This window comes from Nomascus leucogenys, chromosome 13 (genome assembly GCF_006542625.1).
Source record: "Nomascus leucogenys isolate Asia chromosome 13, Asia_NLE_v1, whole genome shotgun sequence".
NCBI classification, from domain to species: domain Eukaryota; kingdom Metazoa; phylum Chordata; class Mammalia; order Primates; family Hylobatidae; genus Nomascus; species Nomascus leucogenys.
The window spans coordinates 32505880-32521639 of NC_044393.1; the positions used below are offsets into that span (position 1 = coordinate 32505880).

General features: G+C 41.9%; 1 pseudogene; it reads right to left on the minus strand.

Moving 5' to 3' along the window:
* Nucleotides 1-5246: 5246 nt before the first annotated feature.
* On the minus strand, nucleotides 5247-14493 carry LOC100594983 (annotated as a pseudogene).
* Nucleotides 14494-15760: the final 1267 nt, after the last annotated feature.

A 15760-nucleotide genomic window follows, 5' to 3' on the forward strand; every position in this document is an offset into this window, starting at 1 on the left:
CCCCAACTCCCAAGTGCACTGTGTGGGTCTTGCAAAATCATTGTCCATCTCTGGGCCTGCTCCTTGCATAGTCAGTATAGCAGTTTTGCTCTTGTTTTGAAGCCTTTGTAGTCCTCCTGAGGACTCTGGAGTAGCTGTGTGACCACAATGGGCAGGGGATAAGGGAGATGTCAAGGGAGCAGAGGCAGACTTATATGTGCACCTCCAGGCACACCTCAGACATCATAGCCTATTCATGGTAAGTCAGAAAGGCCTACTTCTCAACCTCACCAGGAATCAAGGAAAAACAAATTCAGATGACGGTGAGGTATCATTTCTCCAATCAAATTGGCAAGAAAAAAAATATATATAGTTTTGAGATGGAATCTTGCTCTGTTTCCCAGCCTAGAGTTCAGTGGTGCAATCCCAGTTCACTACAACCTTTGCCTCCCGGGTTCAAGCAATTCTTGTCCCTCAGCCTCCTGAGTAGCTGGGACTACAGGCGCTCACACCACCATGCCCGTCTAATTTTTGTATTTTTAGGCCAGGTGTAGTGGCTCATGCCTGTAATCCCAGCACTTTGGGAAGCCAAGGCAGGTGGATCACTTGAGGTCAGGAGTTTGAGACCAGCCTGGCAGATATGGTGAAACCCCATCTCTACTAAAAATACAAAAATTAGCCAGGCGTGGTGGCATGTGCCCGTAATCCCAGCTGCTCAGGAGGCTGAGGCAGGAGAATTGCTTGAACTCAGGAGGCGGAGGTTGCAGTGAGACAAGATCGCACTGCTGCACTCCAGCATGGGAGACAGAGCGAAACTCCATCTCAAAAAAAAAAAGAAAAAAGTTATTTTCGTATTTTTAGTACAGACGGGGTTTCACCACATTGGCCACGCTGGTCTCAAACTCCTGACATCAAGTGATCTGCCTGCCTAAGCCTCTCAAAGTGTTGGGATTATAGGTGTGAACCACCACACTAGCCAAGAGTATTATTTTATTGATGATCCTAGATTTTTCTAGGATGCAGGGAAAGAACAATATCTTGATCATGGAAATCCAAATCCAAATCCAAACTTTTTGGAGGTTGTTTGTCAATATCAAAATCCTTAAAACATGCAGGCCCTGCAATCCAGAAACTTTACTTCTAAGGCTTTGCAGTGGACCCTTGTATGCTCAGCAGTGATTTCCTTTTCTTCTAGTGACAGCCCCTTGATTTTCCTTTGGGGAGCCAAATCGCCTTCACTCTCAGCTCAAGATATTCAGGTAGGGTTTCCATCTTGCTTTCAGATTTTGCATTCTCTACTGAGCTACTAGACTTACCTTTTATTTTTTATTATTTATTTAACTATTATTATTATTTTTTGAGACAGAGTCTCGCTCTTTTGCCCAGGCTGGAGTGCAGTGGTGCGATCTTGGCTCACTGCAACCTCTGCCTCCCAGGTTCAAACAATTCTCGTGCGTCAGCCTCCTGAGTAGCTGGGACTTCAGGCACACGCCACCATGCCAGCTAATTTTTTTTTGTATTTTTAGGAGAGATGGGGTTTTGCCATGTTGGCCAGGCTGGTCTCAAACCCTCGGCCTCAAGTGATCCTCCTGCCTTGTCCTCCCAAAGTGCTGGGAGTCCTCGCGTGAGCCACAGGCATGAGCCACTGCACCTTTTAAAGATATGAATTTTTAAAGACTCACCTTTTAAAAATGTGAATTAGATGTTGATTTATCTGATGGCTATCCTTTGCACTAGGATACATTCCTACTCTTCCTCCTAGTCTACATGATCTGGTTGCTGCATACTTCTCTGACCTCATCTCATAGCAATTGCTCCTCTCCCACTACTCTTCAGCCACACTGGCTCTCCTTCTTTCCTTTAAATGCACGAATCGTGTTCCTACTTCAGGACATTTGTGCTTGCTATTTCCTTTATGTGCAATGTTCTTCCTGATTTTCTTGTGACTGGTTCATTCCTCCCACTCATGTTTTAGCTCAAATAGGAACCTCCTGGGAGAGTTTTTCCTAACCACTAATTCTGATGTCACAAATTGTCACTCTATATTGACTTTATAGAGCCCCTATTGGATGCTTGTTCTGAAGAATAAACTTTGAAGTCAAGACAGACTTGGGTTAAGTGCTTGATCTTCCATTTGTGAACTTTCTGACACTGTATAAGTTGCTTAACCTCTATGGACTTAAAGTTTTCATAAATAAAAAGAGATCTTAAAGTTACCTATTTCACTGAATTGTCACAGGGAATAATGCGTGTAAAAGGCTTAGGACAATACATGAATTGTTTATGATTAATACACTATAACATCATCATAATCATTTAATAAATCTGACATGTAGAAATAGTACAGAAAGCATTATCTAATGACAGTACCTGAGAGTTCACCTGAGAAGACTTGAATGTTTAGGGTGGTGGGATCTGGAAGCTTTTTCACTCATGTGTGGCACCTGAAGGCTGGGTTTATCTGGGGCTGTCAACCAAAGCACCCACATGATCCTTCCATGTGGCTTGGGCTTCATGCAGAGTGGGAAGACTTCTTACATGGGATCTCAGGGGTCCAAGAGTGAGGGTTACAGCAAACAAACAGGAGATTGTATGACCCTTTTAGACCAAGCCTTGAAAGCATCACTTCTGCTGAACTCGATTGGTCAAAGCAGTCACAAGCATGCCTGGATTCAAGGAGAGGGAAATTTCTTCCCTTGATGGAGGCATATCAAATAATTGTCAATTATGGCTTTTTTTTTTTTTTTTTAAATAGACTCTCCCTCTGTCTTTCAGGCTGGAGTACAGTGGCACAATCTCGGCTCACTGCAACCTCCGCCTCCCAGGTTCAAGCAATTCTCCTGCCTCAGCCTCCGCAGTAGCTGGGATTACAGGCATGCCCCAACACACCCAGCAATTTTTGTATTTTTAGTAGAGATGGGGTTTCACCATGTTTGCTGGGCTGGTCTCGAACTCCTGACCTCAGGTGATCCTTCTGCCTCAGCCTCCCAAAGTGCTGGTATTACAGGCGTGAGCCACTGCACCCGGCCATTTTCAGTTATGTTTTAAAACCACCTCAGACATGTTAGACATTCAAATGGAGGTATCATGTTAGATATGTCATGAGTCAGAAAAACTTGGAGAGGAGCTTCAGGCTATCAATATAAATTTTGGAGTTTTCAGGGTATAGAGGTATTTAGAACCATATGGCTGGGTAAGATCCAGTAGGTGTGGTCATGCAAGTCAGCTCTAACAAGCGGGATGTGAACTGGAGTGATGTGTATGGCTTCCTGGTCATATTCTTACAAAAGGTACCTGCTTGCCCTACATTTCTTTTTCCTTTCCTATTGTTTTGGGGAATCAAGAAAACTGGAGTAGTCACTTATTAAAAAATGGGATGAAAGTTAGCTGTGGAGAATGCTAAGCTGTCTCATTATCCCTGGGCTACTTACCTCTGAACCATCATGCGAGAAGAAAATATACTTTCTTCTTATTTAAGTCATTGTATTTTGATTTTTTAAAAATTATAGCAACTTAACCCACACTCTATTGGTTTTTATAACATTAAGTGATGCAACAAGCAGAAAAGAAAGCTAAATTGGGGAACCTTTAGTGGAGACCCCTCTGTGTAAATCTTGGACTTCAAAAGGCTATGACATCAGTGTGAAGGTGAATTAGAAATAAGAATACATGCCCCATTGAGAGAATCATAGAGAAAATGGCCTATCTTGAGTCTCAACACTGAATGGAGATGGGGGAAGGACTTGTAAATATAATTAAACCCTCACATGGGCTTGCAGACAAAATTCACACTGCCTAGATGATACCCAAATCCTTTCTTTTTGAGACGGAGTGTCGCTCTGTCACCCAGTCTGCAGTGCAGTGGTGCAATCTCCGCTCACTGAAACCTCTGCCTCCTGGGTTCAAGCGATTCTCCTGCCTCAGCCTGCTGAGTAGCTGTGATTACAGGCATGCGCCATGATGCTTGGCTAATTTTTGTATTTTTAGTAGAGACGGAGTTTCGCCATGTTGGCCAGGCTGGTGTCGAACTTCTGACCTGCTCAGGTGATCTGCCTGCCTCGGCCTCTCAAAGTGCTAGGATTACAGGCGTGAGTCACCGTGCCTGCCTTTTTTTTGAATGCTGTTACTATTTATTGACATCAAAACAAAACAAGCTGAGACTAAAAGTTGCTATTTATTTATTTTAGATGGACTTTCGCTCTTGTTGCCCAGGCTGGAGTGCAATGGTGCCATCTCGGCTCACGGCAACCTCCACCTCCCAGGTTCAAGCGATTCTCCTGCCTCAGTCTCCTGAGTAGCTGGGATTACAGGTAAGTGCCACCACACCCAGCTAATTTGGTATTTTTAATAGAGACAGAGTTTCTCCATATTGGTCAGGCTGGTCTCGAACTCCCGACCTCAGGTGATCCTCCTGCCTCGGCCTCCCAAAGTGCTGGGATTACAGGCATGAGCCACTGTGCCCAGCCCTAAAAATTGCCATTTAACAAGAACAGACATTGGTGCAGTTTCCTTCCTGGAGAAGAGATGCACTCAGGTCATGAGATCTAAGATCAAACATACACTGGATTGTCAAGAGTCAAGCAAGGCCTACATTTTACCTCTTAATAGAAAAAATGCTGAAGACAAAACGAGATGTTTAAAATATTCTTTATACTAAGCTCATGTAAGCAAACACAAAACTAAAACTAATCCTAAAACTTTAAGACACTGGATACAGAAGTAACGTCACTACTTAAATTTTTGCATCAATGAAAGTTTGTTTTACTCTTCACTGTACTTGTACTAAAAGGACATGCTCGTTGCTTCTACACTACACAAAGTCAACAGTTATCATCAACAATGCAATAGAACTAGATCAGAACAAGGCTTCAAAACGACTCTGTTCCACCCAAATTAAGAAAATTCAATTCAGGATGAACAACAGCTTTTGATTTTAGAACCAGCTCTTATTTTCCTCTCATGTGATACATAATGGAGTCCTCACTTGACATTTTCCTCTGCAAATTGCAATGCATGTCCCAGCCATCACCTTTTTCTGACACTTTAAAATTAATTTGTAGAGACTGCAAAAACAATGAAATTATACTTTCAATTCTGAACCACCAATCAGATTCCTGCTTTGATGTAAAAGTTACTCCTCTGCAGTGTACCCCACCAGTACAGAGATCCCCTTTCTCTCTATTCCTTTGCCCTGAAGGAACCTCCCGATTGCTTAACATGTGCTCCTTGGCTGCCTAGACAGTAAGGACACCTAAGGCCATCTGGACTTACCACTCCTCTCCTCCTTCTTTTCTATGGCTAATACCACCTTCCTGCTTTTTTTCTATTGCTGAATCTCCAGACTTGGTGCTGTCTTCAGGGGAGAGACTTGATTTTGGCTTCGAGCTCCTGGTTGGTAAAGCTGTGTCGCTGGATCCTTGTTTTTTATGCAATCTTTCTTGACCACTTATTTCTTTTCAGTTTTTTTCTTAGCTGCCTATTGATTTTGCGCTTTCAGCCTTCTTTTCCTTTATCCCGAAGTACTTCTTTCTCTTTTTTCATTTCTTCTTTTCTCTTAAAAGTCTTCTCTTTCTCATAGAGCTCCTTCTGCCTACGGCACTCTTCTTGCTGCTTCAGCCTCTCTCTCTCTCAAAGTATGTGCTCCTGATCTCTTTCATAATCCCGTCCCCTCTCCCTGTAGTCTCTGCTGCTCTCACCTTCAGGTCTCTTTGGCTTATCTATTTATTTATTTATGACGGAGTCTTGCTCTGTAGTGCAGTGGTGCGATCTCGGCTCACTCTGCAACCTCTGCCTCCTGGGTTCAAGTGATTTTCTTGCCTCAGCCTCCCAAGTAGCTGGGATTACAGGCATCCGCCACCATGCCCGGCTAATTTTTGTATTTTTAGTAGAGACGGGGTTTTACTATGTTGGCCAGGCTGGTCTCTAACTTCTGACCTTAAGTGATCCGCCCGCCTTGGCCTCCCAAAGTGCTGGGATTACAGGCATGAGTTACCTCGCCCAGCCTTAGTGTTTCATCTTTAAGTTCTGTATCAGAACGCTTGGGCAATGTACAACTTTGCCCTCTGACTCTTTCATCATTCAGATTCTCTTTGTCCAATTTCTTGGCTTTGTCTCTTTTGTCCAATTCTTTTTTTTTTTTTTTTTTTTTTGAGACGGAGTCTTGCTCTGTTGCCCAGGCTGGAGTGCAGTGGCGCAATCTCGGCTCACTGCAAGCTCCGCCTCCCGGGTTCACGCCATTCTCCTGCCTCAGCCTCTCCGAGTAGCTGGGACTACAGGTGCCCGCCACCACGCCTGGCTAATTTTTTTTGTATTTTTAGTAGAGACGGGGTTTCACCGTGGTCTCGATCTCCTGACCTCGTGATCTGCCCACCTCGGCCTCCCAAAGTGCTGGGATTACAAGCGTGAGCCACCACACCCGGCCTGTCCAATTCTTTTCATCTCCTTTTTCTGGCTTCTTGACCAGCTTAATCTTTGGTTCATCCTTTAACTTGTCCCTTTCTGAAATTCTGTCTATCTTCTTTAGCTTTTCTATATTTTTCATTTTTCATTTCTCTTCTTCTTTCCATTTCCTCCTCTCTTCTTCTTCTTTTTTCTTTCTATTTCTTGCCTTCTCTTTTCTTCTCTCATTCTCTGCTTGTTATTCAGGAAGCTCAAAAGTGGGGTTGTCTTTTTAGCTATGAATTCTCTATGTTTTGCTTCTATTTCCTCTAGCAGTGTCTCTGGAGTAGATGTTATTTTCTCATTATCTGTGGCATAACTTTCCAAAAACTTTCTACATTCTGGATCATCATTGATAGTCCCAGCTTTGGTATCTCTTTTCTTAGTCTTCTTTTTTGCAGGTTTTTGAAAAGGTGCAAATTCTACTATAGCAGGATATTCCTGACCTTTATTGTCAAGGAATACATAACCATCAAAGCAATCCCTGAACAAAATAACGTCCTCTTGGTTTTTAGAGTTGATGTATGCGCTGGCGTAGGTTATAGGCTAGTATCATTAGAAAAAAACTCAAAATAATCATGCTCAGGCATGGGTTGAAGATGTTGCTGAAGCTGCTCCTTGGTCAAAGTGAGAGGTGATCTTTGAATTACCACCTTGCTCAGTGCCTCTTTCTTCTCCTTGTTGTGATCCTGCTTATCATGCCCCTTGGAGCTGTGCCCCGAAGTCCCACCTCCACTGCCTATGGCCTCGGGGGGTGTGGTACAGGGGGTTAACGGTTAACAGGGTTACTCACTTCTCCTTAGGCCTATGCTCCTTCTCTTCCTTGATGGCCACAGATACCTTCCTCGTGACAGCAGCTCAGCTGGAACGGCGCTCCTTTTTTTTTTTCTTTTTTTTGTGACGGAGTCTTACTGTGTTGCCCAGGCTGGTGTGCAATGTTGAGGCCCTGGCTCACCGCGACCTCCACCTCCCAGGTTCAAGTGATTCTCCTGTCTCAGTCTCCCGAGTAGCTGGGACTAAAGGCATGCACCACAACGCCCGGGGTAATTTTTTTTGTATTTTTAGTAGAGACAGGGTTTCACCATGTTTGCCAGGCTGGTCTTGAACTCCTGACCTCAAGTGATCCTTCTGCCTCAGCCTCCCAAAGTGCTGGGATTACAGGTGTGAGTCAGTGCACCTGGCCCCAAATCCTTAGTTAAGGACTTGATTTAAATTACTTGATGTGCCTGGTAGAAAAAACACAGAGACCTTGAAAGAACCTTTTTCAACTCAGGCTACAAAGACTTTCTTTCTTTCTTTCTTTTTTTTTTTTTTGAGATGGAGTTTCGCTCTTGTTGCCCAGGCTGGAGTGCAGTGGCACCATCTGGGCTCACTGCAACCTCCGCCTCCTAGGTTCAAGCGATTCTCCTGCCTCAGCCTCCTGAGTAGCTGGGATTATAGGAGCAAGCCACCATGCCCAGCTAATTTTTGTATTTTTAGTAGAGATGGGGTTTCTCTATGTTGGGAGGCTGGTCTTGAACTCTTGACCTCAGCCTCCCAAAGTGCTGGGATTACAGGCATGAACCACCGCTCTGGCCTGTTTTTAAAATAGTTTGTTTCTCTGCTGACATTCACTGTGAACACATTTTTATTTATGTCAAACAGCAAAGTTATAATAGCTATTTTAAAATCCCGGTCTGCTAATTCTAACCTTTGAGTCATCTTGAGGTTGATCTTGGTTGGTTTTCTCTTGAGAATGGGTCACCTTTTTCTCTTTCTTTGTATACTGAGTAATTTTGGATTGTAACTTAGATATTATGAAAGCCATGTTATGGAGACTTTCAATTCTCTCATATTTCCTGAAAGAACGCTGACATTTTTGGCATACAGTTAATTTGGTTGGACTGCAACGGCAAACTCTGTCTCTTGGGTAGCAGCTCAAACCTTAGTTCAGGTCTTTTATTCTTAGCTGGACTGCATGAGGTCTGCTCTGTGTTTATGAGATTCAGGGGTCAGCCAGAGATTTAGTCAAAGTTTATACATAGAAATTGTGCTTCCCTTTCTCTGACTTTTTGGGATTCCCCCCTCACTTTGCAATGTCTGTGGTGGTTTCAAACTCTGCCCTCTGTTTTTTAGGCCATAAAGACTGAAGGTTTTCTGTGAGTTTTAGCTGTCTCGTATGGTGCCAGCTGTGGCCTGCTCTGAGACTAAAAGCTGAAAAAAGTGGCAGACTTACCCCATGCTATCTCCTTTCAAGTGTCAGCTTCCTTTCTGAATCTGTCTGCTTTTGTTCTGTGAACAGTTCCTTCAAGTAATTTGTTTTGTATTTTATTGAGAGTTTATAGTTGTTATCTGTGGGAGGTTAGGTACATTAGAAACTTACTCAGACATATTAGAAGCCCATTTCAAGTCATTAACTTTAAACAATGGCAAGTTAATTATGTGTGCTAAAGTATTTAACATACCCATAAAGAGAGTTTAAAAAAAAAACAAAACAAATGGGGAGTGACAACCAATTAAAGAATCATTATATCATTCCAAATTTTTACAAGTGTAACAACTTAAAATAACATATATTTATTATTTCACAGTTTCTGTGGGTCAGGAGTCACCCAGTTAGCCAAGTCTTCTATTTTAGGGTCTCACAAGACTGCAATCAAGATGTTGTTGAGGGCTGCAATCTCATATGAGGCTTAACTGGGGAAGGATATGTTTCTTTTTTTTTTTTTTTGAGACGGAGTCTTGCTCTGTCGCCCAGGCTGGAGTGCAGTGGCACGATCTCTGTTCACTGAAAGCTCCACCTCCCAGGTTCACGCCATTCTCCTGCCTCGGCCTCCTGAGTAGCTGGGACTACAGGCGCCCGCCACCACGCCCGCTGATTTTTTGTATTTTTAGTATAGACCGGGTTTCACCGTGTTAGCCAGGATGGTCTTGATCTCCTGACCTTGTGATCCGCCTGCCTTGGCCTCCCAAAGTGCTGGGATTACAGGCATGAGCCACTATGCCCGGCTGGGGAAGAATATGTTTCTATGCTCATGTGGTTGTTGGCAGCCTGCAAGTCATTATAGGTTGTAAAACCCAGCGTCTCAGTTTCTTGCCAGATGTTGGCTGGGAGTGTCCTCAGTTTCTTGTCATGTGTGCCTCCCTAACATGGAACATGGTCACTTGCTGCATCAACGTCAGCAAGGGAGAGGAACTTCTAGCAAGATAGATTATAATCTTATGCAATGTAATCACAGACATTACATTCCATCAGCTTTGCCACCTGTATTCTGTTGGTTAACAGCAAGTCACGGGTCCTACCTACACTCAATGGAAGGAGATCTCAAATGCATGAGTAACAGGAGGCAGGGATAAGGGGAAAGACTCCTAGAGTCTTTCCATCACAGTCAAGAAATCATTTTAGAAAGTGATAAACAGGATAGAGTAGGATAAAATAGACAAGAAGACATTGCTTTCAGTAAAAGCAACTACTGTCTCATAGAACTTTTGATTCAATCAATAATTGAATTCAATGATAATAATTCAATATATGTATATCATATATATTATGATTCTATGTCATTATATATATCATAATATATATATCTTGATCACTATATAAAATATACTGTGTCATGGTCAAAAAGATTTGAAAAACATACCATCAGATATATAAATAGAAGGCGTAACTTTTAAAATAGCAGAAAGGAAAAGTGGAATGAGAAAAACAATTCAAATATGAGATCAAGAAAGGAGAAAAAAAGAAACACAAAAACATGACTTTTCCCGCCTCCTGTCTTCCTGTCTTAGAGTCTGAAATTTCTCTCAAGGCAATAAGGTGGGGCAATCACAGAGCTCAACGCTGTTTATTTATCATATCTCAAGAAACACTGTCCTCCATTCCTCAATGTCTAATGTTTTAGAAAGTATCGATTTATATTTTCTGCCTGATTGTTTAGTTGTTTCAGGTGGAAAGATCAATATAGTCCCTGTCACTCCATCTTGGTCAAGAGTGAAAGTCCCAGTCCCAGATAGTTTACCCACAAGTTCTACCAAACATTCGTGGGACAAATAATAAATAATAATAACAAAAATTTCAGTTCACACAAATTTTCCGAGAGAAGATGAAAAGGAGTATTTCCCCTAAGAAAAATCCTGTTTGCTGTCCTGGTTCTTCCAGTGGTTTGAGACACTGGTATACACTTTATGCCAGATGTACTTTTCTGCAATATCAGTGCTCAAGACACAGTGAAGCAAATTAAAAAAAAAAAAAAATCCTTGAATGGTGATTAGAGACATCACCGCTAAAAAAACTACATTTATAAGCTAGGATTTGTTGTATGCAAATACTTTCTGCCTCTTCTTTTGTTCTGTTTAAAACAATAAAATGCATTTGTATAAATAATGCTTTAAAAAAAAAAAGAAAAGGAGTATTTCCCCATTCATTTTATGAGGCCAGCATAACTTGACTGTAAAACCGGAAGAATACAGAATTAGGAAAGCCAATCTCACTTAGAAACATAGATGTGGAAATCTTAGATGGAACACTGGCACAGCAAGTCCAGAAATATGTAAAAATGTCAATACTTTGTGACTAAGTTGGGTTTATCCTAGGCATGCAAGTTGGATTTAAAATTAGAAAATCAGTTAATATAATATGCCAAATTAACACTCTCTGGTTAAAAATAAAAAACAATGTTAATAGCATTTTAAATTTAAATTTAATTTAATTTAATTTATTTCGAGACAGAGTCCCGCTCTGTCGCCTAGGCTTGAGTGCAGTGGTGTGATCTTGGCTCACTGCAACCTCCGCCTCCCAGGCTTAAGTGATTCTCCTGCCTCAGCCTCCTGAATAACTGGGATTACAGGTGCCCACCACCACCACACCTGGCTAATTTTTGTATTTTTAGTAGAGATGAGGTTTCACCATGTTGGCCAGGATGGTCTCGAACTCCTGACCTCAGGTGATCCACCCGCCTCGGCCTCCCAAAGTGCTGGGATGACAGGTGTGAGCCACCGCGCCCAGCCAATAGCATTTTTAAACATCACAAATTAAAATAAAATACAATTTATAAAAGCACACCATTGACTTTTGGGTAAAAATAGTGGATTGAATACAAATATTTTTAGTTATTCGCTCCCCAAACCCCACTTAAGCGACAGCAATTATAGCGACATTTTTTTTAAAGTCATAAACCAATAAATATGAGGAGAATGAAATAGAGGACACAACAATTTAGAAGATAGAAGGTAGCTGGATGAGCTGGAAATGAGTAAGCAGTCTAAAGAAAACTGAATTAAAGCTGGAAGTGGGGAAAACAAAGGACCAACCCAATTTAAACCACAAGATTAATAAGAGCTCAAGATCTAGTGGCACCATAAACATCTAGAAATAGGGAGAAATGTGGAGGAGTTAAAATAAAGAGGTTTGGTTGAAATAGTGTTTAAGAATCAAATCCTTAGATACTCTTTTCCTTCTCCTTTTCATGCAGCCAGCCATCACTCTGTACCTATCACACTATACTACCCCAATCCTGAAAAAAAAAGACTTAACGGCTTTCTATAGCAAGGGTGAAACAGAGGCTCTCTGAACCTGGGGATTCCAAGCATCACTGAAGATAAACTGAGTAAGCAGAAAATGGGAGGATTAGCTGAAGCATGTATATTGGTTGTTGAGAAACTATTTAGCCCTCAGGCTTCATTCTCCACTTAGCTCTCAGAATTCCCAGCAGGAGATTAGTAGAGAAGAAGAAAAGATCCTAAAAAAACTGACACTGGCATTTCTCCACTAAATGACCCAGTCAAATTACCTTACTGTCAATGTCACAATTGGTAAGCCCCATTCATGTGCTTAATCAGCATTTTAATCTCTCACTCTTAAAAATTAACAAATATCGGCCAGTTGCAGTGGCTCATACCTGTAATTCCAGCATTTTGGGAGGCCGAGGCCAGCAGATTACTTGAGGTAAGGAGTTTGAGACCAGCCTGGCCACCATGGCAAAACCCTGTCTCTACTAAATATACAAAAATTAGCCGGGCAGAATGGTGGACACCTATAATTTCAGCTACTCAAGAGGCTGAGGCAGGAGAATCACTTGAACACAGGAGACGGAGGTTGCAGTGAGCACCACTGCACTCCAGCCTGGGTGACAGAGCAAGACTGTCTCAAAAAGCAAAGCAAAACAAAACAAACAAACAAAGGAACCACAAATATTGCCATTAAAGTATCTATTATGAAAATTAGATACTAAAACCAAACAGAACAAAATCATTCATTGAGTTTCTAATAAGCTTTGCAGTGGCACACTTTTATATGTAAGTACACAATTAAGGATCATTAGCCATATGATCACTGATGAGAGGCAAACATCTAATGTAAAACAGATCAACCATCCAACCAACCAACAAACAAGTTATAGGAAATAGATTATGCAGAGAGGAAAACATTATTAAAAGCCTCAAGAGAAATTAGAGATGCTACTACAACCATGAAAGAAGAATAAGATATTATAAAAAGGAAAAGTTAGGGAGTAAATAAGAACTCTTAGAAATAAAAAAATATAATAGCAGAAGATGGAAAAGAAAGATTAATAGAAAAGCTGGAAGACAAATTTGATTAAAATTTTTGAGAAACTAGAGGGAAAAAGCCAAATGGATGGAAATCAGGAGAGAAAATATATAAAGTTAGAGAATCAGTCCAGAGAGCCCAATATCTGAAAAATAAGAATTCTAGAAACAGGGAACAAAAAAATACAAAGAGGAGGAAGATACTACTAAAAATTATTTGAACATAGACAAAAATAAGAACAGACAGTCCACAAGAAAAGGTGAAAAAGGGTGTTAAACATATGAAAATATGTTCAGTTTCACTCATAATAAGAATTAAAAAAAAAAAATCTGTCGTGGGTTGAAGTGTGTCTTTCCAAAATATATGTTCTAGTCCTAACCCCAAGTGCCTGTGAATGTGACTTATCTGGAAATAGGATATTTGGGCCGGGTGCAGTGGCTCACGCCTGTAATCCCAGCACATTGGGAGGCCGAGACGGGCGGATCACGAGGTCAAGAGATCGAGACCATCCTGGCTAACAAGGTGAAACCCCGTCTCTACTAAAAAAATACAAAAAAATTAGCTGGGCGTGGTGGCAGGCGCCTGTAGTCCCAGCTACTCGGGAGGCTGAGGCAGGAGAATGGCATGAACCCGGGAGGCGGAGCTTGCAGTGAGCCAAGATCATACCACTGCACTCCAGTCTGGGCGACAGAGAGAGACTCCATCTCAAAAAAAAAAAAAAAAAAGAAAAGGATATTTGCAGATGTAATAAAGTTAAGATGAAGTCATGTTGGATAAGGGTGAGCTCTAATCCAGTGGCTGGTATCCTTATAAGAAAAAAGAAATTTCAGCCGGGGGCAGTGGCCCATGCCTGTAATCCCAGCACTTTGGGAGGCTGAGGCCGGTGGATCATTTGAGGTCAGGAGTCTGAGACCAGCCTGGCCAACAGTGTGAAACCCCATTTCTACTAAAAATACAAAAATTAGCCTGGTGTGGGGCAGGTGCCTGTAATCCCAGCTACTTGGGAGGCTGAGACAGGAGAATTATTTGAACTCAGGAGGTGGAGGTTGCAGTGAGCTGACATCTCACCACTGCACTATAGCTTGGGCAACAGAGTGAGACCCTGTTTCAAAAAAAAAAAAAGAAAAAGAAAAAAAGAGAAATTTGGACAGAGACACACAGGGAGAATGCTGTATGACCACAGAGGCAGAGATTGGAGTTACGCCACTACAAGCCAATGATCATTTAGCAATCACCATGGACTAGGAGAGAAGCATGGAACAGATTCTCCCTCTGTGCCCTAAAGAGGAAGCAACACTGCCAACACTTTGATTTTGGACTTCTGACCTCCAGAACTTTGAGAGAAAATAATTTTTATTACTTTAAGCCACTCAGTTTGTTATGGCAAGTGTACTTTGTTATGGCAGTGCTAGGAAACTAACACTTCATGATAACAAATTTATTATGACAAAGGCATTAGTATATCTTTAGATGCTCACGATGCAATGAACAAGAGTGTCGTTGTTTCTGTTCAAATAGAAACACCTATATCTTTGTTCTTTCCCCATTTCTGAGGAAAGAAAAATCCACCATAGGCTATTTAGGCAAGCAAATTCTTAATGCATTCTCTTGCCTCTTTTTGGACACTGAGTTTACCTCTGAGCAATGAAAAAGAAACAAAATGTATTGAGTGTCCCATCCCATTTAACCCCATCTCCAACTACAGCCAAATAAGTCATTGGAAAGAAGGCATTTCTGTTGCATCTTTAAAATCTTGAATAAATATTGAAAAAAGATACATTAAGAGTTAATGTTGAGTGATGCTACGAAGCAGGCCCCTATCATGCTCTGGACAACACAGAAACCCCTAAGGCTGAATATCCCTGTGGTCTGGACAGCATCAAGAGTCTATGAAACCAACTGGAAGGAGAGATTCTGGGCTACTGATGGGAATGGCACTGAGGGACCATCTACACTTTGTCCAGAAGCATATCCAGGCTGGAGTACCTTTATCTGGGTCTCCACCACATCCTAGTTGAAGGTGCTGGTGTTGTCAAAGGTAGGATCTGCCAGTGGCCACACATGAACTGGGGGAAGGCGTGACAGCCCCTGTAACACCTAAGATGACAATAAACCCAAAGGACTCACTGATAGGTAGGCTGGCCTTTGCCACAAACATGGGAGAGACAGCTCCTGAGACTCCTCCTGTGGTATCCTGAGGCTTCCTATTCAGGATACCACAGATGACCCCTACCATTTATTCTGGACATTGCATTCTGGGCAAAAGTGAAAAGACAAGGATACCATTTGTTGAGAAACTAGGTCCTTGATCCTATGAAACTCTGAGATTATCATTATAAAAAAAGAGCTTCTTGTCAATTTGATAGGTGAAGAATATAGCTTGATGTCACTTTAATTTGTTGTTGCTGTTGTTTTTAATTCCTGATGAGATTTGGCCCTAAGGAGTTTTGGTCCACCATGAACAGGTTGTGATGTCTGAGATGTGCCCAGAGGTACACAGACAGAACAAGGTCTTCCCTCCTCTTTCATCAGTATCTAATGGATCTCACGTCCAAAACAGCCTGGTGTGATGAGACCCCTTCAAGGGCTCTAGGGAGAATATTAAGCTTTTATAATAATCAGAGTAAAGTTTTGCGCTTTGACTATACAAGAAGCAGGCCCAAAGAGGGACTGTGTTTTGCAAGGACCATATAGCATATTGGGTGTAGATATCGGGGGAAGAGGCCTCTGACCCCATTATGTAAAGAGAATTGGAGTCTGATGAGGGCAGCCCTGAGAATCCTAAGGTGTAAACCCAATGAGTGTTGCCTAGGC